We start from the raw sequence: 26,978 nt of genomic DNA on the forward strand, positions 1-26,978 counted from the left end.
TCCCAGAGAGGGGTGAGGTGTCCTCAATCCCCAGGTCCCTGCACCAAAGCCTGCTGCCTGCATGGACCTCATCTGGCCAGGTGGGGAGGTCCACCTGAGGGCAGAGGGCAGCAGACCTGGATGAGTGACAGGGCAGGGGCTCCTGTTACCAATGTCCCCGGGGTGCACAGCTCTGCACAGGACCACACACCCACCACACCCGTGCCAGCCTCATAGCCACACCGAGAGGAGGGGGTGCCATCCCCTGGGTGTCACTTCCCAGCTGACACCACCAAGACTCTGAGTAACAGAGGGACTCCAGTTCCAAATCTAAACTCACCCATGGACGCCCTCAGAGCATAAAAGGGCATGGTCCCTTGGCCCCACACCCCTCCTCCTTTGCCCCTGCAGGACCCTACCCACTTCCCGCCCCCCCACAGCCTCCCCTCCACCCAAACCTGCCAGCCCACTGCCTGCCTCCCCAGGAAGCCTCCCTGGCCTCTGGCCACCAGCCCCTGATGGTGCCACCCCAGGCTGCCCTTGTTCACCCCAGCACCCTGGTGGGTGTGCTGCTGGGGCCCTGCATGGTCAGCTCATCCCCTCTCTCACCAGGGGATGGGGATCTGCAGCCCTGATGTGGGGCCAGGCGCTGTGGGGCTGTGGAGGGCGTAGGAAGGACATCCACGGAGAGTGCAGAGGCCCCTCCTGTGCCCCAGAGCCCACGAGGTCCCAGGCCTGCTCCTGGCCCCATTCGGCAGGTGAAGAACCTGAGGTCAGAGAGGAGGAGGAAGCTGCTCAGGGTCACACAGCGAGCCAGTGGCCAGCGTCCAGAACCCATGGCCTGCGCTGGAACCCTTTAACCCCCTCAGCTGGGGTCAGGAGAGGCCCTGGAGCCTGGAACCTCTGTTCCTACGGCCACATGGGCCCAGCATCCACACACACCGCACAGGGAGTGTCCAGAGGGCCTCTCATCACCCCTCAGCAGGCTGGGGTGAAGGGAATGGACGGCCAGGGTGCAGGGTCTTAAAGGGACCTGCAGGCCAGGCGGTGCCAGCCCGCTCCTCAGAGGGCTCTCAGCCTCGGTTGACGTTCCATTGTCCCCTGGGCTGGTCAGAGGTCACGGGACATGGATTAATCTGTCTTTAGGTCTTCTGTTCCGTTCCCAGGGCTGGTTACCAGCTAGATCCTCAGGGAGATGTGAAAGACGAGAAGGTGGTCCCGGGGCCAGGCGCTGGAGGGTGAGGAGGGCCTGCCCCGAGACTGGCGCTGGGTGAGAATCCCTGGCTTGGAGCTGTGAGGGCCTTTCCTGCAGACGTGTCTCAGAGTGCAAGTAGGGTGTGTGTGCGTGTGAAAGAAGGGGGTGTTCCTGCGGGTGTGCATGTGGGGCCCATGGCTGCCTCCGTTCCCCAGACTTCACCTCCAGATCTGGCCTGGCCTGCTGGAGGGTGTTGTTGCTGATGGAGGCTCATCATGAGACCCCACTCTCAGCGGCTCCTGGGAGAAAATGGGGGAGGGGAGAAAGAGAATGAGACCGAAAGGAAAAAAAAAAAAGAAAATTAAATCCAAAAGATGCTGCAGCCGGAAAGGCTCCCCAAAACGGAATCTAGTATTCTTTTACAGATCGGGAAGTGGAGGTTCTAAGAAGCTCCCAGCAGGACCACAGAGTGTGGGGTGCAGAAAGTAGAAGGAGCCAGAGGAGGAGCTCCTGACGGTATGGGCAAGGTCCCTGCCTCTGAGGCTGAAATCTAGAATTCAGGACTTGATGCTGAACCCCAGCGGGTGAAACTGCTTCAGGTCAAGGCTGATCCAGGGCACAGCAGGGAGCCTACAGTGAGGCCAAGCAACCCCAGCCATGAGGGCAGAGGCAGCCTGCCAAAGATGCACAAGGCGATGTCGGGCAGGGCTGTGACAGTGACCTACTTCCATAGATGTAGACCTCAGATACCTGGGATATGTCCGGCAGAGGGCCAGGTCCTCCCAGGATCTCTCTGAATTCCTTGGCCAGTAACTTCCCAGTGCTCTTCAAACACTGGTTCCCAGAGCATTGGTGTTGTGCCGATTCTGGTTCCCTGGAATGGTCCTGCCCATCATGTGATGGCCAAGGGCGTGGATCTCCAGATGGGCAGAACCGGGATCAACCAGCTGGCGGTGTGACCTTGGGCAAGTCCTGCTGCTGCTCAGAGGACAGATGCCTCATCTGGGCAGGCCCCACACTGGCTCGGGGACACTGGGACTGCCCGGTAGACCATTCATAGTCCCACCTAATTAGAAGTAACGAGGTGGTGGGTCCATGCTGCAGGGCGGGGATGGGGAAATGACCTCTCTGCAAACAGCTTCAGTTCATTTTTTGTTGTTGTTGTTCCATAACCTAAAGCCAAGTAAAAAGAGAATGCCCTCTGCCTCCGCCCACAGGCTGAGAGTTCCCCGGGTGGAGGCAGCAGTTCAGGGAAGGGCCAGAGCACAGCCAGGACCAGCCAAGGACACAGAGGACCTGCCTCTGAGACAGGCACTCATGACCTCTGAAAAGCCACCCTCATGCTGGAGACAGCCACAGCCCCACCTTCAGGCCTCTGGCACACACAGTCACACTCATGTACCCCCACCCTGAGACGATTGCACACATCTGTCCTTGTGCTTCAAGTATCCTCTCTCCCAACAGACCCTCCCTCGAGAGCATCCTGGACCCTTGGGAGCCAGAGGTTACAGTGTGTGTGTGCATGTGTGTGTTTGTGTGTGTGTGTGTGTGTGTGTGTGTGTGTGTTTATGTCAGGGCAAGTGGTAGTGACTTAGCCAGGCGCAGTGACTCACCCCTGTCATGCCAACAACCCAGGAGGCTGAAGCAGGAGGATTGTGAGTTCAGAGCCAGCCTCAACAACTTAGCGAGGCCCTAAGCAACCCAGTGAGACCCTGTCTCTAATAAAATATATAAAGGGGCTGGGGTGTGGCTCAGTGGTTAAGCACCCCTGGAGTGAGTGACTTCACTGGCCCCTGTCTGGAGATGGGCCCAGGTGGGGTGGAGGGGCTGGTGGGTCTAATTGACTGACTACATTGCAGGAAACTCGGGAAAGCAAACAGGCGGGGAGGCTATGCCCCAACAATGCCCAGCCCTGAAGGATGACTCCCTGAAAGCACGTGAACCCCCAGACTACGCCCCTTCCTCGCTTCCCTGAGAATCAAGCCCTCAGATTGCTCCAGGGTGTGGAACCTGTCTGCTGAGAGCCGTCAGAATCACACAGTTAGAAACCCAGAACTACAGAATCCAGAGGCATCCAGGATAGAGCAGGGACCCCCAAAGTGACCCTTGACCTAGAATTATAAGAGCCCAGAGCCCAGAATCATGGCCTCTAGAATGCCAGAACCCACTTTTATTTTCTCTGAAATGCTCCTGCCTCTTGCACCGTCTTTAGATGCTTCAGGGCCTCACCCAGGGCTCCTTCCCAAGGAAGCCGCTGTGCCCCTCCCCAGCAGGCCCTCCCTCCTCTGTGCATTCAGGCCTCCCTGAGCTCTGGGACGCTGTCCCTCCTCCGGCCTGATCCCCTTCTGCAGCCACACCCCGTCCCTGCAGCGCGGATCCAGATCCCCACTCACGGTAGCCTTGAATTCCTGTCCTGAGCCCCCTCCTGCTCCAGAAGGAGGAGTGGAGCCTTGAATTCCTGTCCTGAGCCCCCTCCTGCTCCAGAAGGGCACACAGAGAAAGAGGACATTGTTCCCATGGCCACACACTGAATTCAGGAAATTCCAGACAAGATCTCAATTCTCCTTAGGTCAAACCTAGGGCTCATCCCCGGGTTGCCTCTGAAGAACTGGAGTGTGGGCAGAGAATGCCACCCTATGTGGTTACTCTGTAACGTCCCCCAGTGCTGTCTATTTTACCATCAAAAGCCTCAAAAGTTTAGGAGAAGCTACTGTCTGGGAGGGTGGTGATGGTGGGAGGGATGACAGTGGGCTCCCTGGAAGAGGTGGCACCTGAGCTCAGTGCGCATGCAGGAGGCTGTGCCAGGGGCTATGGTGGCAGCAATCATAGATACGAGAGGCCATGTCGGGGGGTCCTTGCAGGACTTCCTGTGCCACTCTGGGATCTTATAGGCCTTCCCTGGCGTACATTTTGTATATATTCTAGGCCTAGGTTTCCTTTAGGTCCTCGCGGGCAGAAACTAAGCTTTCCTCCAGAAAGGATAAATGCAGACTTGATGGAGAGAGATGAGGCTGGGCACGGATGACGTCGGTCCAAGGGATCCTTCACTAAAACCAGAGTGAGTGAAATCAGAGGGGTGTGGTTAAAAGGAGCCTGAACCAATGGAGGAACTTTGGACAGGGCAAAGCGGGGGAGGGGAAGGGAGGGAGCAGGGGGTAGGAAAGATGGCGGAATGAGATGGGCATCATCACCCTAGGTACATGCACGAAGACTGAATGGTGCAACTCCACTTTGTGTACAACCAGAGACATGAAAAATTGTGCTCTGTGTGTGTGCTAGGAATTGAAGTGCATTCTGCTGTCATGTAGAACAAAGTAAAATAAATAGATAAATTTTTTAAAAAAATAGCCTGAACCTTCAGGGGGATCCGTGGGGGTGATGATGGGAGAGTGGCCTTGGGGTGAAGGATCCTGTGTTGGCTGGAGGGTCTGCCTGTCTGTGTGGGCTTCAGCACCATGGAGAGCTCTAGGGAAAATTGAGATGGCCTTTCTCTTCAGATTCCTAGGAGCACTCATTTCCTCTATCTTCTAGATAGAATTATTTGGTGAATGAGGAGATTTTGCTCTTGAAAACCATGCATTGTTACCAGGAATGAGAGAATGGCTCTAGGGACACGTGGCCCAAATTCAAATCCTGGTTCCACCGTCAACTAGTTACATAATCTTGGGTCAGTTGCTCGGTCTTGCTGTCCAATACGTCATAGGGTTGTGGTGAAAACAAAATCCAAAGAATGAAAGTGAAAAATTTAGTATAGTGACTGGCACATAGTTAATGCTTTTTTAAAAAAAAAATGCATTCCTGCTATTATCTCAAGATTTCTCTATATAAAATGGGGATTCTTGGGCTCCTCTTCATTCTTTAAAATTCAGCCATTTGCTTTATTCATATCAGACTTTCTATGATGGTAATGTATTTTATATGACTTAGACAATTAGCTTAAATAAAACAAAATAAGAATATTGCACTAAGTGGTATTTATGTTCCATAACTGTGCCATTAGGAGCCAAAATTATCCCTGTGTCTTTGATTTAAGTTGTTCCGTGAGTGGGTAAAGAGCCAAGCTTGAGACATGATGAGAGATGGGGCCTCCTCTGGAACAGGCCACGGGGCCCGCTGATCACAAAGAATCAGAAGATGGTGTCAGTGTTTCTAGTCTGCATGGTGTCCCGCTCCACTTTCCCCAGTGCATGCTCAGACTTCTTGGCACCCTGATCCAGGACAGGCAGACATTCACCACTGTCCCCTCACATTCCACACATCTGCCACACTGTCATCCTTTGAGTTTCTAGACTAGACCATGAAACTTTGCTCCTCAGAGACATCACACATGCTGTTTTCTTTGCCAGAGATGTGCTTATCGGATGGCTTCCATTGCAAGTGGAAAAAGAATCACATTCAACCTGGTTTAAATAAGCGAGTTTTTAAAAGAAAATTAATTGATGCATTTATCAGAAAAATCCAGGAATTAATGGCTTCACGCACAACAAGACCCAGAGACTTCAATAATGCCATCAGGCTACAGTATCTCCATCTCTTCTGCACTGCAGAATCAGCCATGCTCCCTATTCTAGGCAGGAAATGGGCACTGTTAGCCCTGGGCTTACATCACACGGGCTGAGCTCTCTTTTCTGACAGCATTAGCAAAAGTTTCTAGTATAATTCTCATTGGCCTGGCTTGGGCCATCTGCCCACAACTGAAATGCTCTCTGCACACCGAGGGTGAAACTCACTGAATGGCCAGGCCTGGGTAGCAGGAGCCAGGAGCTGAGTCTGCCCTACCTGAAGGGACTGAGAGTTGGTGAGGACAACCAGGGAGTGATCTCACCAGAAGCAAGCAAGCCAACAGAGCCAGATGCCCACCGCACACTCTGTCCCCTCTCTTCTTGACTCCTGGAGCTGTCCACACCTGTTCAGGAGACTGCCCTGACCCTGGAGCTGAGCCACAGCCTTGTAATCCTTCTTGTTTTATTTTCTATCTCTTTTATATTCAAAGCTGGAGTTCATTGGGTGCTGCTTTCCAAGAGAACACTAGTTAAAGTGGTAAAGACAGATTTTATTCAGAAACTATTACACAAGAGGGAAAGAGATTTCAGTATACAACTGAGCTCGATTCCAAATACAAAGACAGGTGGGGAGAGGGATGAGGGAGTCAGTGGATGGAAAATCACTAAGAGGAGACATCAAGGAAAGGGGATTCTTGCAAATGGACTTACCTGAATGCTTACTAATGACAGATGAAATGATCAGCTCTCCATGGTGGGGGAGGGGGGTTCTTCCCAAACTTACTTAGCAGCATTCTTGCTCAAGCTGGACTTGGCAAAGATGGACACAAGGTCAAAGCCTAGCTGAAAAGAGTACTCAAAGGCATCTGTCTAAAGTTTGCTAAGAAGAGACTGTCAGTACTTACCAGGGGTCAGTACTATTCTAAGTGATTTCTATGCAACAACTAATTCAATTTTCCCAACTTCCCTATGAGATAGGTGCTTTAATCTCCATTTTAGAAATGAGGAAACTGAGGGCCAGAGAAGAAGGAACTTTCTTGCGCCTGCACAGAACACGGCAGGGTTGGGATCCCAGCCCAGGCAGCCCTGTCTCCTGACCACCACCCCTTTGGACATCACTGACCAAAGTTTGTCTGTACTCACCCGCATTGTTGGTGGGTTATTAACCGAATGTCTGTCTCCTCCACCAGACTGTGGACCCCAGAGGGATAGAGATCTTGACTGTGTTGTCACTGCGGGTTCTGCTTGTCACATCCAGCCCCCAGCACATGGAGCAACAGTAGAAGGACTTGTTTTCCCCACGTTTCCAAAGGGAACCGTGAGCCCACCCAACGCCGCCCTCCTGCAGGAGAGCTTTGAGAGGAAGTCCAGGCTCCACACTTGGGCTCCTCATTCCTCCTGCCCCTTCCTACCTGCTCCCCTTTCGTCTGCTCGTGCTTCTTCGTCACCTTCATGCTTCATGCCACCCCCTTTCTCTGCCTCCATCCTATGATAGCTCCTCCCTCTTCCCATCCCCCTCCAGCTCATTAATGATCCTGTGGAATGTGTTTCATTTGCATCTCAGCTCAGAGGCTATGGAGCGCCCTGTGCAGACAGTGTGACAGCTGGTTTTCTGGCATGAGACGATTATGTATTCACGGGGGAAAATCAAGAACCACAAACCTCAGCGGAGGAGAGTTCTGGGAGCTGGGGATGGACTGGGGGGGAGGGCCCAGCTCTGATTCCAGGAGGGGCCTGGGACTCTGAGCAGTTTTCTTAGGTGGGGGAGGGGATAGGTTAATCCGACCTAATGAACCCTAAATTCTTGTCACTGCTACACTGCCGCATCTACGCAGATCAGAAGTCCCCACTGGTCTTTACTGGAGCCCAGGCAGAGGGGAGGTTATTAAACTCGGGGGGGGGTGCAAAATGCAAAGGGTCTTGGAATCCAGCTGTTGTATATTCAGACCTAAGAGCACCAAGCACCTTCTTAGAGATGGAATCACCGGCTCTCCACACAGCAGACCACCATCGTTATGAGTGTGAGCTCCTGTGATCACAATGACAGAGAAACTCTTTCTGAATTCCTGGCAGCCTCTGTCCACCCTGTGTTTCCTCAGTTGTTTCGACTGAATAGCAGCCGCCGTAGTAGTGATGTTTAATCACAGCAGCTACCCCTGGTATGCTGGGCACCGGGCTGAGTGATTTAATGGATTATCTCAGTTGATCTTCATGACAATTCTGGGGATCCAGGGGACAGGGAGAGTTATTGTTATTAGTCCCCTTTTATGGATAAGGAAACTGAGGCTCAGGAGTAAAATGCCAAGACCCGGACACTGCACATCAGACAATGCAGGTCAGTGATTCCCAAGAGATGGGACATAAAAACATGAGACTAATGATTCCCCAGATTACTGTCTTGAGAGAATTTCCAGGCTGTGGTGCAGGAAGGAGGAACCAGGAAGAGTGGAGTTAAAGAGACAGAGCCAAGCAAACAGGAAGAACAAGACAGTTTGTAGGACAGAGAACTAAGAGGGGACATGGAAACAGAAGTGCAGTCTGCAGAAGGTTCCTCTTCAGAGCCTGCTCCTAAGCCACCTTCCTTCTTTTAAACATAATTGTATGGATGGTCACAAGTTTGTACTCCAGTTGAGCACTGAAGAGCATGTGCATTGGAGGAAAGTGGGGAAAGGATGAAGGTAACAGTACCCAGCACCCACATGGAGATAGAGGGGACACCTGTTCCCCAGCCAGGCTGGAAAATCTTATCATTCACGGAGAATTGACCTAGGCAGTATGCAGAAGAGAGAGTAAACAGCCAATAGCCCCAGATGAAGCACCACTTCAGTTCCACCTAACAAGTCTTAAAAATGAGACCAGATTCCACCCTGAATATAGCTCAAGCAATTTAAGAGAAATTCAAAAATATCCAAAACCCAACAAAGTAGAATCCACAATGCCTAGCCTTCGATCAAAAATCTGCAGACACACAAAGCACAGGAAAATGTAACCCATAATGAGGAGATTCATGCACCAATCAAAACCAACTCGGAACCAACACAGATAATAGATTTAGCAGATCAGGACTTAACAAGTTATTATAACTATGTTCCATACATTCAAAATGTTAAGTGGGAGCTATAAACAAGATCAGATAAAACACGGAGAGATCAAGACAACCTATGAGATGAAACATAGGTTGGTGGAACTGACAGCAGCTTAGAAACTTCAGGGAGGAAATTAATGAACTTGACACCAATAGACACCAGTCAAACTGGGCAGAGAGAAAAGAGAATTCAGGGAACAGAGAAGCAGTGAACTGTGGGGCAAATTCAAACTGTCTAACGAGCATGTATAATTGAAGCACCCGAAAGGAGGGGCCGCAGAAAGGATGGTCGAAAAAATAGTGACAAAACATTTCACATTCGCTGAAAACTATTATCCCACACAAGAGAGGAGCTCAATAAAAGCCAAGTGCAAGAATCATGAAGAAACCCAGGATTTTTGCAGAAACTGATTCTAAAAGTCCTATGGAAACACAAAGAACCTACAATGGCTGAAAAAACCTTGAAAAAGTTAGAAGTCTTATACTTTTTCGAGACTTATTATAAAACTACAGTAATGAAGTCAATGTGGCATTGGCATCAGTGGGACAGAAAAGTTCAGAAACTGACCCACACGTATCTGACAACTGATGTTTGATGAAGGCAGTTCCATTTCATGAAGTGATGCTGGTAACTCAGTGTCTACATTAAAAAAAAAAAAAAAAAAAAAAAACTCTATCTCATGCCACCTACAAAAATTAAGTCAAAATAGATCAAAGACCTAAATGTAAAATCTAAAATTATTAAACTTCTATAAGAAAACATAGAATACTTTTGTGCCATTGGGTTAGACAGGTATTTCTTGGATGCAGTATCAAATGAAAGATTCATAAAAGAATAAATTGAGGGTCTGGGGTTTTGGCTCAGTGGTAGAGGGGACATGAAAACAGAAGTGCATCAACACACATAAAAATGTGTGTATATATATAAATTATATATATAAATTTTATGTATATATGTATGTATGTAGTATATGCATATATAATATATATCTATATATAGATATAGATATAGATATGGCTGGGGATGTGACTCAGCAGTTAAGCCCCCCTGGGTTTAATACCTGGTACAAAAAAAAAAAAAAACCTCATTTGAGTGAATTGTGTGCCCAGCTCTGTTCTAAGTACTTTGCTGCAAGTATGATTCCATTCAGCCCTCACAGTGGCCCCATGAAGGAGACACTACTGTTACCCCATCTTACAGATGAGGAGACCGAGGCAGACAGGGCTCGGGTCACTTCCTCCAGTCTCTGCTGGTGCAGGCCAGGCCCCAGGTCCATACCTTGCCCAGCTCTGCCCACATGGGGTAGATCTGGCTCCACATCCTCGCAGCCATCCTTATGGAAGTCCTACTGTGTGGAAGGCCTGCTGTGTGCCGGGCATGTGCTGGGCTTCACCCACATCACCCAGCTCAACCTGCACAATCCGCACAACAACCAGGGCAGGGGGACTCACTGGACAGGTGAGACCGAGGCTCAGGGGACACAGGGCTGCTGGGACTTGCCCAGCATCTACTCTGCCAAGGGTCCTTTCTAGACTCATCAAGGAGCAGCTGACCTCTCACATCCCTGGACCAGCAGCCACCTGTGCCATGTTCCGGTGACCAGGCAAGGCCTGCAGATGGTCCCTGGTGCTCACCACAGTGAAGGCGGAGCCTGTGAGATTGACAGGGCCTGCGGGGCCTGCTCTCCCCCAGAGCAGGGAGCCGGTGCAGGAGGGGACTTGGAGGGAAGGGCAGACCTCAGTGAGCTGGAGGGAGAATCCCACCCAACAAGGCCCGGGGGCCTCTGGGGTGGAGGTGAGGGCACAGTGTGGCCACTGAGGGACCATTGCTACCACATGTCCCCCAGGGATTGGGCCACACAATCGGGGTCCCCAGCAATCCTGGTACCCCCTTTTCTGGTGTCTGGGGGCAAAGAGCTGGGGCTCAGAGATGGAGGCTGTGGAGGGGGCTGGGGAGGCAGCAGCAGCTCTGAGCCAAGTCGTCCCCCACCCCCACCCCCACCCCCAGGGGGCTGGTGGTAACAGGACCAGGGGCTCTGGGGGTGGGGCACCCAGCAGGGGCTCTGGGCCAGACAGCCTGGAGGAAGGCAGACCCTGACAGGGGTGGAGGCCTGGGTCAGCTCTGGGTCTGCGGCTGACTCGCTGGGCCACGGTGGGCAAGTCGCATGGTCTCTCTGTGTCTCAGCTACAGAATGGAGATGGTTACTCCTGCACTCAGGGGGCTGCTGGAAGGACTGAAGTATTCAAGGTGGGAAATGGGGGTTGGGAAGGCTGGTGGCTGTAGGGGAAGGGGCCTGGTTCTGGCCTTGGGGTGGGGCCTGGCAGGGCTCTACCCACCTCTGCTCCCAGCCTCCTGGTGACTGGCCAGGCCCTGGTGTCTCCACCCCTGAGAAATGGAGGTAGAGTCACCTCAATGCAAAAGAAGCTGCCCCCTCCCTGCTCCCTTCTCCCCAGGCCCTGGCCCTGGGCCTCACACAGGCTGGCTGGGTTTCCCAGGAAGGGACTGGGGGGCTGGGGGCGCTGGGGGGCTGAGTTTCCCAGAGGGGACTGGGGCCTGGTGAAGCATCTGATCCATCACCTGAGTGCAGGGGGCTCTGGCTGTCCCTCCCAGCTCTGAGCTGCTCCCCAGCCCCAGCCCTGACCCTCTTCTGCCTGGTCCCTGCCCCCTGACCAGCTGGGTGACTTCTAGTGGGTCACTTCACCTCTCTGAGCCTGGCCTCCTCCTCTATTAAATGGGGACAGGAACGCCCACCTCGTGGGTGAGCCCTGTTTTTTCGTTCTCTTGCAGACTTTGAACAAATGCTTCTTGGGAGCCTCCTGTGTGCCAGGCCCTGGTCTGGGCACTGAGGACAGGCGTGGGGTGCAGTGGAGCGAGGCCCTGCCCTCTCAGCGCACCTGCTGTGGTGGTGTGTGTCACGTGACTGGGGAGGGACTTAGAAGTGGCCAAGAGCCACATCAGCAGAGTGGCTGGGTGACAGAACCAAGATCACCCTGTGAATCAGGCCAGGCTGTCCCCAGAGCAGACAAGTGACATACTCTGTGACAGGACCCACGGCTGAGCAAGGTCACCTCCTGCAAGAACATCATGCTCCCACCCCAGGTTCCAGCCAGGGAAGGAGGTCCGACCCTCCTGTGCTCCTCCTCTTTCCCTGGACCTGTTCACGGGCTCTGAGGCTCAACAGGTGAGGGTCACGTGTTTCTGTGCCTCCCCTGGAAGACTGACCCTCTGCTCCCTCTCTGTCACGCTGTCACTCCATTAGCTCCACAGTGCTCAGCAGACTTCCCTTGGCACCTGGGAGCGGGTCAGAGCTGGTCTCCGGAACCCTGCACACCGTCCTCCTGCCTCCGCCAGCAAATGCAGCGCCTCCCCCACCGATGACAACAGAATCCGTGATTATTGTAACTGTCAACGAAGCTTTGCTTCTCTGCCACCGTTCAACAAATGAGATTGGCACCTCCTTGCCTTCCACTCCACATCCGCTGGCAAGTTCTATGGCACATCCAGGAAGACTGGAGCTGGGGAGCGGCTCAGCGGTAGAGCGTTGGCGGAGGGTGCCTGGGGCCCTGGGTTCATCCTCAGCACCTCAAAAAGAAAAGAAGCAAAAGGAAGATTCTGTAAGACGAGGCCGCTAAGGGGGACTTCATGCAGGAAGAGCCTGGGGTCGATGGTGTCAATGAGAACAGGGGGCACATGTGGGGCGAGGCGCACAGGGGTGGGTACCTGTGCTAGTGTGTGTTTGTGCTCGTGCAGCAACTGGGGGCAGGGCACAGGTCAGAAGCACCTTGTGAGGGGGCAGGGCACAAAGGTGGCAGATGATGGCATAAGGGTACCTGGGGTTAGATGGGCCGGGTGTCTACTTCCTGGTCGCTGACTTCACCTCCCCAAGCCTCTTGTCCTCATCTCTTGCTGGGCAAGGTGACTGTCCCTCAGGGGGTGGGGGGTGCACATTCAGAGCACCCAGGAAAGGTTAGTTCTAGCATTTTTGACATTTTGACAGCACGGGGTGTGCCTCTGTCCCTGGAAAGCTGTGGCCACCCTACTTTACAAGAGAGTCAACCAGGCTCAGAGCAGTGGGTGACTGTCTCCTGAACACAAGCCACTGAGTGTCAGGGCTGGGACATGGGTGAGGTCTGTTGAAGAACGGAGTCTCCTCCTTTTCCAGGTCCTTTCCATGACCACTCAGGAGGTCAAGCCCAAGCCCTCAAGCCCCTGTCTCCTTCCCAAGGCCTGGGTCAGTGGAGAGAGCTCAAGTAGGACAGGCAGTGCCCCCTCCATCTGGGGAGCAGACTTCATCCTGCAATGTTCCAGTGTGACCTTGGAAGTTACTGTCCTCTTAGTCTCAGTGTCCTCACCTGTCAAATAAAGATAGTGATCCCTGCCCTGGGGGTCAGCTGGGGTCCACACAGAGACAGGCAGAGACATAGTCAAGCACTGGGCACAGAGCCCAGCCTCCCAGGTACAAATCCTGCCATCAGCACCTTTGGCTACACGATGTTGAGCAGACTGCTTAACCACACAATTTCCTATCCAGGAAGTGGAGGATCATAATGTAGCAGGGACTTACAGAGATGTCATAAAGATTAGGTATTGTCTGAGTCTGTTTTCTGTGGCTACAACAGAATGCCTGAGGCTAGGTCATTTATAAAGAAAAAGAAGTTTATTCAGCTCATGGTTCTGGAGGCTGGAAGTCCAAGATTGGGTGACTGCATTTAGAGAGGGCCTCAGGCTATGCATAACATGGCAAAGAAGCAGAAGGGACACTGAGCATGTGTAGCAGCCTTACTTCATAATCCTCATGGTAACTAGTCCCCGAGATCTGCATTCATCCCTCTTAATGACCTAATCACCTCTTAAAGGTCCCATGACCTCTGAAGACTGAGCCCCAGGGGACCACATTTCAACATGAGTTTCAGAGAGAACAGACCATATTTGAACCATGAGAGATTAATTCAGAGACTTGGAGAAGTCAGAGCAGGGCCGGGTGCGGGCGGTGCTCAGTGAACAGGAGCTGATTTACGGTGATGATGAGTCATTATGAAGACTGAGCATCATCATTAGAGATGACACAGCGCCGTGAGAAAGAGACAGGGTGTTGGAGAGCTTCCATCCAGGGCAAGCTCAGCACCCCTCCATGCTCTCCCCGGGCCAGCTCCCTTCACGGCCCCCGTCCCAGTACCTGTCCCCAGGTGCTCAGACTGTGTCTGAGGAGCCGCACTCCACATCAGTCTAATCTGCAGTCCAGCCCTGGCTTGGATCAGCCCTGAGGTTTAACTCCTCAGAGGCAGAGGGTGGACGGGACGAAGGAGGGCAGTCCAGGCCGGGCGGGGACTGAGGCAGCAGCCTGGCCCCTGGAGGCCCAGGATGTTTGCTTCAGAATAAAGCATCAAGATGACTGAATTCAGCAACCACTCCCCATTTTTCGGATGCGGAAAGTGAGGCCCAGAAACTTCCCCAAGTTTATACTATAAATCTGAACCAAAGCAGGGTCTAGGCCTCGAGTCGTCTGTCTTGCAAACCAGAGGTCTTTAATTCACTCAGAGAAAGATTCAAAGAGTTGTTTAAGGGAGAAAAAAAAAACTGATTAATTTTCTGCTCTGTAGGAGAGAGGCTTGTGAGGAAAGACCCTTGCTGCCAGGGTAAAGAGGTTGGAATTTATCATGTAGGCAATAGGGAGCCATGGATGGTCCTTGAGTAGAATAGTGGCATGATCAGGTCTGAGGTTCAGTGTGAGCTCTTGAGGGAGTGTTGGGATGGAGCCTGGATTTGGGGAGAAGACAGAATCGGACGGATGTATAACATGAAACAGAGAAAGCAAGGGGCATTTCTCTCGCTCCCAGGATTTTCTATTCTGAAAAAGAAAAAAGAAGTGGTTTTAAAACAATCACTAATGACTCCTCAAATTTTATAAGCACTTCTCTGAGTTCCAGATGCTGAGATTTGCATCAGTGAGGAGAGGCGAAGCTATGCTGTAGTAACAAATACCTCCCAGATCTCAACGGCTTTGGAGCACAAAGTCTTCCTCACTCGCGCCACCTTGCTTGTTGGTTGGCTGGGGCCTTTGACCCATGTTAACCCTCCTCCAATACCCAGGCTGTAGTCTGAACGGAATGCTGCCATGATAGTGCCCTCCTGCCACACCCCCCAGGGACTTCCGCTGCTCTCAGGATAAATTCCAGAGCCCTCCTCAGGGCCCCAAGGCTGTGCATGAGCCACGGCCATCTCCAGCCCTCCAAGGCCTCATCTCCCAACCGTGCACGGACCTCCATCGGGCCTCCAGATCACTCCCAGATGATCAGCACCTGGGACATCCTCCCCAAGGGTCCACGAGGACAGGAGATTGTGCCTGCCGTGTCCTCAGAGCCCTGCCCACTGTCAGGCACCAAGTAGGTGCTCAAAGAAAGGGCGAATGAGTGGATGAAGAATGAATGATTGGACGGGCAGAGCCCAGGCCTCCTGCCTCAGTGTTCCATAGCTGTTGGGAAGGAGGGTTTTCAGCATGGCCATGCAGAGGTCCTGGCTGCGCCTGGGCCCTCCCAGGCTGGTGGACGGAGTAGGGGCCTGACCCCATGATTGCTGGTTCTCCTGAGAGGAAGCTTGGCTTGTACCCAAGGAGCTTAAGAATCAGAGGCCACTCCCACCCCCTTCCCAGGTTTCTGCCCACATCTGCCATGTCAGGACAGAGCCAGCTTGGCCACTGGGACACCAACAGACCCGTCCACCTGGCTGTTAAAAGGAGTAAAGAGAAGATGTCCAATGTGGCCAATGGTGAATCTTGTCCACTGCCTTCAGGGGGAACTCAGGCTGGGGGCAGGGCTGTCCTGACCACAGGAGACCCCAAACCTGAGGAAGGAGACACACCTGCCCACAGGAGCTGCTAACCCAGGGGGAGCATCCCCAGATTGATGAGGGACATAGCTCTGCCTTTAGAAACATCCAGCCTAGCGGGGGAGCTACCTTTTTGCTGCTGTGACAAAATACCCAAGAAAATCTGCTTAAAAAGAGGAATGGTTTATTCGGACTCAGGGTTTCAGTCCATGGTCACTTGGCTGCATCCTCAGGGCCTGTGGTGAGGCGGGTCCTCACAGCAGGGAGTGCATGGGAGAGCAAGCTGCTCACCTCATGGTGGCCAGGAAACAGAGAGATGGGAAGGGGCTGGGGTCCAACAGCCTCTTCAAGTGCACAACCCCAGAGACCTAACTTCTACCCAATGACCCCACCTCAGATGGTTCCGCCACCTCCCAATAGCTTCAGTGGACCCCCAGGGATTTTTCAGACCCTAACTATAGCAGCCCAGTCCCCAGGGTCAAGAGTCATTTGGGAGAGCCAGGGATTGCTGAGGGGCTTGTCCCTGCAACTCAGAGACCTGAGTCTGTCAGTGAGGGTCTCCCTGGCTGTCAAGGATGGGCAACCCCTCCCCAAGCAGAGGGGCAGTCGGGGGAGGTGAGGTCCCCTCCCCATGGGACCCTGGGTGGGGCAGAGCATCCCTCTCCTCAGAGCCAGCGCCCATCCAAGTCCTCCCCTGGCCTGGTGCTGGAAGGAGGGAGGTCTGGGTCCCAGCCTCGCTTGACCTGGTGTTCTGTGGCGTCCTGGTCAGGTCTCTGTCCTGCGGCGTTCTGGTCAGGTCTCTGTCCTGCTGGGCCATCTCCTCAGTGACCAGGGTGGACTGGTGAGCCTGCTACTGCCCCCGCCCCCACCCGGGACTGCCTCTGCCCCCTCCCCGCCCCCATCACCTGGTTCTCGGCCTGCAATCATCTTGATCCGACAGAACCTAGCTAATTTCTTGGGCCCAAGAACCACCCAGGGGGGCGGCGGGGGGGCGGCCGCTTCCACTCCATCACCCTCCCTAATGCATCATCTGACACTTTCAATTTATTTTTCAATTCCTTCACTATCAGAAATGACGATTAAATTCCCAGCGTAAAGGCCGCTTTACCAAACTGAATTAATCACAGGAGGGGGGGCAGCTCTGCAGCCCGAACAGCGCTGCGGCTTAACCCCTCTGTCCGCGCAGCGAGGGGACCCACGGGTCTGCCTTAGAGAGCCTTGGAGCCTCATGGAGGTCACCGAGGCCTGGGGTCCAGCTGGGGAAGGGGTCTTGCCAAGGGCACCCGCCCCATCAAGGCAGAGCCAGGGACACCAGCCTGGCTCCACCTGACCAGTCCAGGCCCATCAGGGTGGGTGCTCCCTGTCCAAGACATGGCACGGGACACCCAGGATCTGGCATTTTCCAGGCCACGTATGGGACCAGGGTTCCTGCAGACCTGAGGCTGGGGGCATCATATGATTAAAGACCCCAGGGGGACAGCTCCCCCCACACACAGGCCATTGCCTCTGCCGGGGCCACGCCTTCCCCATCCAGCAATGGCCCAGTCCACCCCCAAGCCTCCCGAGCCTGGCCCAGCCCTCCCTGCCCTGCTGGGACCCCAAAGCCTCTGGCTACTCTCCCCATGAACCCACGCGCCCCTCCCATCTGGCCCCGGTCCACCACCAGTAATGTCCCCTGTGCAAATATGGCTCCATCATTTCCTGGCTCAGAACCCTTCAGGCCTCCCTCTGTTTTCTCAGATCAGACCCCAGCCCTTTGCAAGGCACAAGCTGCAGGGAACTACCAAGGTGACCTGGCTCAAAAGCCCCTCTGGATTCACACCCCTCCCCGGGCCCGGGCACCGCCCCCCACCCCCGCACCGCCCCTGTCCCCGCCCTCAACCCTTCCCCTGGCCCCTCCCCTGGCCCCCTCCCCTGCGGTTCTGCCTCCCAGGCTCCGCCCCTTCCGGATGCTGGGCTCCCTCCCCCTCAGGCGGCTCCCCACCTGGAGGGCCCTAGACCTCCTAACATCAAATTAGATGTCACCTCCTCAGAGAAACTCCTCTGGCCACCATCACTCAATGTAAATTAGCTTCTATTCCCTAAGATTCTCTTTCAAATCCATTTCCTCTCCTTCGGAGCACTTAATGTGAGTTATAATTATGTATTAATTTGTGGGTTTATTGGTTTCATGGACCTTCTGTGCAGGGATTTCTGTCTGATTCATTCAGTGCTGCAGATGAAGCTCCTAGACAGGGGCCTGGAGGTGGCAGGGGCTCAGTGCAGACTTAATAAATGACACAACCTTCCTGGTACCAGGCTGGGCTCCGGGGCTGGCAAGAAGAACTGGACATAGCCTTGTCCTTTATGGTCCTCACAGTCTGATAAGATGGCAAATACATAATATAGTGACAGTTCAGCAGGCCAGGGCCCCAGGAGGGGTCATCAGCCCTGGGGCTGTTGGTGATGGCTTGAGGGAGAAATTTAAACCCAGCAGGGCTCCGAGGAGTGAGTAGGAGTTTGCTCAGCACTGAGATCCCGGGAGAGCATTCCCGTAGAGGGAATAGAATGTGCGAAGGCCACGATGACTTAGGGAGTGACGAGTTGAGTGAAGCCGAAGCTGGGCGGGCAGGGGAGGCCAGCATGATGCTGAAAAATTGGTATCACCAGGCCTAGAGGGACCTGGACCACCAGGCTAAGATATGTGGACTGTACGACAGGGGGATAGAAGAGAGGAGGGCTTGGGGAGAATTTTAGGCCAGGAAATGGTCAGATGGCTGAAGGACACTGAAGATTGGGACATTAGACAGGAGGCCACTGCAGTGTTCTGGACAGAGGTGACAGTGGCCTGAGCGAGGGCAGGGGAAGGGACATGTGGGGCAAAATCCAGATGCTACAAGTCTGAGAGGAGAGCCCCCTGCTGGGTGACCCCTCCCCATCCATGAGGAGAAGGCTTCACTGTACCCAGAAGGGATCCATTTAGCCATTGGACAGGTCTGTGTTCCCAGAGACACTCAGGAGCCCGGGTCTCAGAGCCAGAGCCCTTCATGCTGGCTCTCTCTCCCAGGGCCTCGCCTGTGGTAATCAAGGTGAAAATGCCACCGTCCCCCTGACTCCCCCGTGCCAGGCATGGGCAGCAGGACACCAGACCCAGAAGTGCTCTAAGCGGGGACAGATACGACTCTTGGAGCACGTCAATCAGGGAGGCTTCTCAGGAGGCAGAGTGTGACACTTCCTGCCCTCTGCCACTGTGGCTCTCTAGGTCTGTCCTCAGCTGCCCCTGCCCTTCTCTGGCCCCATTTCTGTGCCTCCATCTCTCTGTGCCCTGATGAGAGAATTGAAGGAGAGGGACAGGCTCAGGCCCCTCCAAAGGAGTCTCTAGCGCCCTCCAGGACCTCCTGTGCCCCTGCACCCTCTGCCCCCGGGACAGCCATACTGGAGCTGGAGATTAGAGAGGCCCCCAGTAGGACCTGGAGGCAGTGGCCTCACCTTACGCCTGCAGGACACAGGGGTGGTTGTGTCACCTTGGGCACCTGGCTGTCCTTCTCGAGGCCTGGCTTCACTACTGTGAACCACGAGGAGTTCCTCAGAGGTGCCCGCCCAGCCCGCCAGCCTCAGCCCCTTCCCTGGTCTCGTCTACCAGGCTTTGTGGTACTTGCTCAGAAAAAGGCAGAGGAGGAAGTGACCTGAAAGATGGGAGAAGGCTTTGCAAACCATCAGGCGCGGGCCCACGTCAGGGTGTTATTGCTGCTGGAGGTGGGGCTGGTCCCTTTCTTTGCTGGGCATCTGGATTCGTCAAGTTCCTTTTAGTCATTGACACACCAACTCAATTTTAAAAAATGACTTGTTGAATACCTACTGTGTGTTGTGCTTAGTAAACTGTAATAGCAGTGCTTCAGAACCTACTGTGTGCCAGGTATGTGCTGAGCATGTTATAGGTGACATTTCACCCTCAGAGCCTCTGGATGCTATGACTGGCCCTGTTTACAGACAAGGGGACCAAGGTACAGAGGGAGAAGGTGCTCATCCAGGGTCCTCCTCAGAGACGCAGAGCTGGTGTTGTGCAAGTAGGGCCCTCCCTAGCCACCACACCATTCTGCCCCCACCAGTGGCTAGAGGGGTCACTGAGAAGAGTAATGGTAAGAGCAGTAACGATGACAATAATGCACCTCCTGCTAGAAGGGGGCTTAAATTTGGGGGCCAGCAGTACTTCAGAGCCCCTCCACTCTACAGGGGAGAGCCAGCCCTTCCCAGGGTCCACACTAACAATAACAACCGTCACAAGCAGAAGCGCTCAGTGAGCGCCTGCCGTGTGCCTGGCCCTGTTCTAAGAGCTTGCTTTATTTATTTGATTCTATTAATTATTCTAATCCTCACATTGTCTATGGGAACCTGGAATTCCAAAAGGGGTTGGGGCAGGTCCGAACCTCACCTCTAGTCTACAGATGGAGAGACTGAAGCCCGGAGAGGTGAAGACACCTGGTGACAAATCTCTGAGCTGGAAGCCAAAGAACTGCATTAGACAACTCTGCAAGTAGTGCCGATGCGCCACAGGTGCGAGAAACCCGGCCAGACCCAGCTTCCACTTTCTCCTGGGTCCTTCACCAGCTGGGTGGCCTGGGGAAGTGGCTTCACAGCTGTAAACCTCAGTGTCACCAATGCAAATAAATGATTAGGATATTCAAGGTCATGTGTGCAGATGCCCAATACAGTGCCTGGCGCAGCAGGGAACTGAAAAATGACAGCATCCTTATGACCATCACCTAGCGACAGGGAAGAGAGCACCTGGCCATGCACAGGCCCTCAAACACACTCTCCACGTCAGGGTCCCTTCCCCTACAGCTCCCTCTGTCTGGAATGGCGCCCCTCCTCTTTGCCTTGCTAAGAGCTCCAGGCTGTCAGGTTCCAGGGGGGATGTCACAGCCCTGGGAGGTCTTTCCCTTCCCCCACCTCCTCTAGTCTTCTCTGTAGCCCCTGCACCAGGGACTTCTTATCCATCAGCACGATTATTTCAGCCTACACTCTGACCTCTAGGTCAGCCTGGCATGACCCAGCACCCAGCACCCAGCACCCAGCACAGTGCCTGATCGCGGAGGGTGCTCAGGAAGTGCTGGTTGTAATAACAGGGCAAAAGCTCAGGCAAATAGATAACCAAGTTCTTCAGGGAATGTGAGCCTTCTGCAGGCACAGCAGCAGAGACAACGGACTCTGGCTCTTGGGGCACTGTCCCCCTGTCCCCATGTGCCCAGTCTTCTACTGTCAGGTGACTCACTGCCTCAGAAGAGGTTAACAGTCCAAGTCGCCACTCTGCAGGGCCTGCCTGGTTGACTGGGCTCCAAAACTAAACCCTGTAGAGGGGATGAGCAGGCTGCAGGAGGATGGGTGGGCAGTGAGGGACCTTCTTGGGGACCATCTCTGGAAGGCTGTGCACGCTAGGGAGAGAAAAAGGGGCCCCTTTCCCCCCCAGAGTCCCAGGCATTGGTTCAAGGCACCATCATATCCCTCACCTCCCTTCCTCTTCAAAGTGACCCTGGGACAGGCTGAGGTCCTGCACATGAAGAAGAGCCCAGATGAGGAAGGTGACAGGCTCAAGGTCATGCAGCTGCTTGATGGCAGAGCTGCCCCCCAGGGAGCACTGCCTAACACCAGGGCACCTCCAACTTAGCAGTGTAGCCCAGGCCCCAGCTGCACCCTCCTCCCAGCATGCAGAGTGTGACTAAGGGTCACTAAAGTTTCCCCAGAGGAGCTGTTGGCCCAGCCTGTAGAGAGGACATGTGGACGCATACCCAGTTCCCCCATTTCACCATGTTTCACCCATTTATTTACCTGTCTACCATCCATCCATCCACCTACCCAGCCACCATCCGTCTACCCACCCAGCCACTCAGCCACACCCACCCACCCACCTACCCACCATGGTTTGATGAGTAACTATTATGGCCCAGGCACTGGTCTAGCCTCAGGACACAGTAGTGGATGGAAAAGACCTAGGCCCTCCCCTCATGAAGCCCATAGGGAGAGAGTCCTAACACAGAAGTGACTAACCAATGACAAGACATGCGGGATGAATGAGAACAGGGACAGGCAACAAAGGGAAGGGGCAGCAAGACAAGACACGGTCAGGAGGTGTGCTCAGAAGAGGTGCCATCTGAGCTGAGACCTGAAGCAAGTGAAGGAGACAAGCTGTCCTGGGTCCTGGTGGGGATGGGCAGTGTGTCCTTATTACAGTGTCCCATCATGCTCTGAACTGTCGCAGCTGGGATGATCAGTCATGTGGTCGCCTTTGTTAATGGGGTTACACAGGATCATGAGTCTAAACTCAGCAGGAGCTCAGAACATGAGAGCTGTCATTGTCATCACCACCATCACCATCATCACCACCATCACTATCACCACCATCACCATCACCATCATCACCACCATCACCACCATCATCACCATCATCACCATCACCATCACCACTATCACCACCATCATCACCATCATGGCCACCACATTTGATTGTTATTACCCTGAACACACAAGTGCTTCCCAGTCACCTTCTGTTTCATGGTCTCAGAAACTCCGCCCAGGGGTACGTGGGGTGGGGGCTGCCTCCCCAGATGGAGATGCCCCACCTGAGGTTGTCAGGGAGCCACAGAGGACCCCGTGTTCCCGTAGGGGTGCCCAGGCATGGGGTGGGCCCCCACCATCCCCCATCTTTGCAGACTCCTCAGGCAGCTCCTATTGGACCTGGTGGTTCCTGCCGACAGACCAGGTGTCAGGAGCCCGGGGGAGGTCTAATTAATTATGACAATTGGCACCTTCACAGATGGCTACCATGTGACACTCACTCTGGTGATAAAAGGTTCCCGTAATTCTGTTTGGACAGCACTTTTAAGCAATATGTTTGTCATCTGGGCCATAGAAAAGTGGTTGGTCTTGAGGACACTGCCCAGAGTGGGCTGACTGGGCACTGGGCCCCACCTGCGCTGCTTCCTGGAGGGTCTCAGATGATGCTGGAGCCGAGGACAGGGCTTGGGGCAGGTTCTGCCTCACACAGGGCTCTGGGCACATGGGCTGACAGCTGGTTCTGCCAGGCTAGCTGAGCCATGGCTTCAGGCAGTTCACCTTCCAATACTCATCTCACCCTCATTTCCGGGGGTCTGTGGAGTCACATGCCCAGTGGGGGATTTCACCAGTTTACAGTCCTCCCAGCCCCCATCCTTCTGTCCCCTTGATGTGTTTTGTTCTCAATGTGACCCAAGCTCCAGGAACAGTGTCTGGTGCACAGTAGGTGCCTAAAGACTGGCTTGTCCTCAGCAGTAGCACTCACACCAGCGGTGCCCGCCACAGGCCTCCCCCTTCACAGGCTCTGGCTGCATTCTCACACCTGGGGTGATGAGGTGGTAGCACCCTAATGCGTCCCTCAGAACGGCCCGAGCACTCCAAATGGACCTGCCTGCCTCCCCCCACAAAGCCCCAGGAGGTGGATACCATTCTCCATTTCCACCTTCAGTCCCTTGACCAAGGTCACAGTGTTGCACAGTGGCAGTGTCCTCTAGACACCCTGGAGTCTGACTTGGCACTCACAGCTGGCGTCTGCTCCATGCGATGGCCTCGACCAGGGCGCTGGCAGGGCTGTGGGTGGCAGGTAAAATGCACAACTCAGCTCTGCTCACGTCACCCTCCCAGAGCTACAGCATTCAAGACACCTCACTACTCACGAGGTGGCACCTGGCCTGGCGTGCCTGGGTGGATGGGCACCTCACTTGTTGAATCATCTCTCCTGTGGCTGCTCGCGCTTCCTCATGGCTGGCCAGGGAGGGACAGGAAAGAGAAGGACCCAGAAACTTGTGGGGCATCTCTTTCTTCCGCCTTATTCTATTGGTCAAAGCAGCCATAGACCGTTCCCCGTCCAGATGTAAGGGCACGAATCACATGGAGATTTCATACAGTGAAATCTGCATGCATTCTGGAGGACAGAAGCGGGTCCCCTCCCTGGAGACTTAGACACCAGTCGATCCCACTGGGCGTCTCCTCAACAGAGCCCCGCCTGGGCCACTCCACAGCTTCACCCCCCATAACATTACTGTCACCTGCAGCTGGGAGTCACTCCATGTCCTCCAATTCCAGCTTCCACTGGCCCCCAGCTCTGCACCCACCTGCTGAGACCCTGAAAGGACAACTAAGTGTCCCCAATGTGCAGTCAGCAGTTGCCTGCCCCAGAATGAGGGGAGGCTGGTGATCATGCAATTTCCCAGGGTCCTTCCCATCCCTGGAACCAGAGCCTCCCACGATGCAGGGAACCTGTTTTTCACCACCTCCCTGGGCCATTCTGACCCAGTCCATTCTGACCACAGCGCCCCCACCATCCATTTGATAGGTCCTCCTGTATTTTGTACAAAGCTATCTCCCAATTCCACACTTCTGTCAAACTGCAGCCTTGATTTCACTGAGCAAGACACAACTTGATCAAAATAAGGGAAAAGAATGAATTTTTACTTTGTGAAAATGGCAAAAGTATAGTGTGAAATATTCAAGCGACAAGGAATATGTATTACCCCACTATGGTCTGGAAATCAAGTGCAGAAGGTAGAATGGTTGGATTATGAGAGCTGTGAATGCTATGTTCACACATGACCAGTGTTAACTCCACCTCACGTACCACCACAGAATGGGAAGTTATACTCCATGTATGTATAATATGTCAAAATACATTTTACTGTCATGTAAAACTAAAAACTACAAATTTTTAAAAATTTTTGTTAAAGTGTCCCCCAAAAGCTCCCTTGCTAATTTTTTTTTTTCCTAGAGTGATCAGATTATGAGAGCTATGGTCTCATGTGGATCAATGGATTAATCCATTTGATGGGTTGATAATTTGAATGGACTAACTTGGTGGTAACTGTAGGCAGTTAGGGTGTGGCTGGTGGGAGTAAGTCACTGGGGTGTGCCTTGGGGGTTTATATTTTATTGCTGGAGTCTCAGACTCTCCCTCCCCACTGCCTCTCTCTTTCCCCTCTGCCTCCTGGATGCCTTAAGCTGAGGAGCTTCCCTCTACCGCACCACGCCACGCCACCATGATGTTCTGCCTCATCTCTTGCCCAGAGCAATGGAGTCAGCCAACCATGGACTGAACCTCTGAAACCGTGAGCCCCAAATAAACGTTTTCTCCTCTAAGTTGCTCTAGTTGACCATTTTGGTCACAGGAATAAACAGCTGACCCACACACCCTCTGGAGTTTTTTTTTTTTTTTTTAACTCAGTGAATCTCATCCTAGGCACCCCTGTACACCCATAGAATAGAAAAGGTAGATGAGAAAAAATAAAATTATATCTGCTATTTTAAACGGAAGAGGACCAGATATCATTTTACTTAATTTAACAGAAGAATTGAAAATTGGGGTAAAACTGAAATAAATATAAACTTGAGATAAATGTTGCTTTGCAGATGTTTTTCCTAAAAAAAATACTTTTACAATAAAGAAGTAAAAATTTGCAAAATATTAAGATGTTGTGGTCTCATTCTTTTAAAGGAAAAATGAGTACAGGTTTGGGTTTAAATGGAAGTGTGGACGCCCCAGTAATAAAGGTCAGTGGTTTGCACACCTGTAATCTTCCTTGCAACATTATTACCTCACCAGGCCTCTAGCTGCACGGTGTTGTGCAAGCCCAGTTCTAAAGGCAATTTGGGTTGAAGTCTGCATTTAAATAGAATTGGTTCTCAGCCCCAGCCCTGCCTGCCTCCTTTCTTTCCTTCCTTTCTTCTTCTCTCCTTCCTTCTTTCCTTTCTTCCTTCCCTTCTTCATTCATTCTTCCTTCTCTTTTTATTTATTTCAATTTTTAGCCACATCTTCATCTTTCCTTTATTCTTTTTGAATTTCAATTTTTTGTTGATAGACTTTTTTTTTTTTTCTGGAAATATTCGCGGATGTCCACTCCCTGAGCTCTGCACGCTTGAAAACGTGTCCCTGGCCTTTTTTACTCAGAAGACGACCTGGAGGGCTGTAAAATAGGGAGTTGTCTTATCTTTCCCTCAGAACTCCATGGTCCTTTGGTGTGACGGAGAAGACATTTGGATCAATCTCCCTGTCCCCTACCTTGGGAGTCAGCTTTTTTGGGTTTTTTTTTTAACCTAAACCATCAGATTTGTCTTTTTGCAGCAATTTTTTTTTTCAGTATTCTTCCAGCAGTATTTCCAGGAAGACTGTGCACTTTGACCTGACGATTCTCGTCCGTATTTCAAGAGTGCTATTTTAGTGCGTCTTGGGGTATTTTTATTCCTCTTGTCCCACAGACTGCTCATTCATTGGTAGCCCTTGCCTGGCCTTTTTGCCTCTCATCTATGACCTAATTTTTTTTTTTTTTAAATAAAGTTCTTTTCTATTTAACGTTGTGCAATTTTCTCTGGCTTCCCCACACTGTTCCTTACTCTAAACACACTCCTTTCGTTTATTGGTGTGAGTCTTGTGGGGTTGGCCTTCGGGTCTTGTTTTGTTTAGCTGTTGTTTGGTTGGTTTTGCTTTTTTCGCAGAACTGGGAACGGAACCCAGGGCTGAGCAGGCTGGGCAGACGCTCCACCGCTGGGCCACATCCCCAGCCCCGTTGGGAATTTTTTCCTTTCTCTCCCTCCCTCCTTGCCTCCCTCCCTCCCCCCCTCCCTCCCTCCTGTCTTTCTATTTATCTATCCTTAATTTCATTGCTAAAAACAGCCAGCTGGATTTTCATCTCGTGCTGTTATTTCATAATCACTTCTTTCCGTCCTCATATTTCTTGGGTCTTTTTAAAGAGACATTGTGTCATCGGAAGCTGGTGGAGACTCCTGAAGACCAGCCATTTTTCCCTGCCACCTTGGGCAGCTCCACCGGTGACCTCTCTTCATCTGTCTTTGCTAAGGCAAAGATGAAGTGAAGGACACCCATGGGTGGCCCTGGCATGTTTCTTACTGACCCCTTTCTGGAGGGGGCTCTGGGTTGGAGGATCTTTGCAGGGGGGTGGTCACAGGCTGCGTGCCACCTGAGTTTGAGTTTGTCATCTTCACCACCTCTCAGTCACCACAGCACAGCTCAGGGGTTGCTGTCCCAGCAGCCAGGGTGGCCCCAGCAAGCCCCTAGGGGAGCTGGGACTGGCTTTCCGTGCTGTAAACCAAGGATTTGGGGATGAAGTCCTGAGGCTCATGACACTTTGGGGCGTATCCTTAAAACCTCCGCGTTCCTCTGGGTAAAACATAGAGGGGATGTTTGCCCGGGTCCTCTGTGGCCTCTGTGCTCTGCCCTAGATTTCTCAGTGTTTGGGAAAAAGGCTTCAGGCTTTGTGGTTTGAAGCTGTGGTCATTTCTGTTTTCAATAAAAATTAAGAAAAAAAGATATTCTTGCCCTAAATTCAGTTTTTCACTGACTGCCTTTGGTCAATTTAAAGAGAGGACTGGGAT

The sequence above is a fragment of the Callospermophilus lateralis genome, chromosome 7, assembly GCF_048772815.1.
Source record: "Callospermophilus lateralis isolate mCalLat2 chromosome 7, mCalLat2.hap1, whole genome shotgun sequence".
NCBI lineage: Eukaryota > Metazoa > Chordata > Mammalia > Rodentia > Sciuridae > Callospermophilus > Callospermophilus lateralis.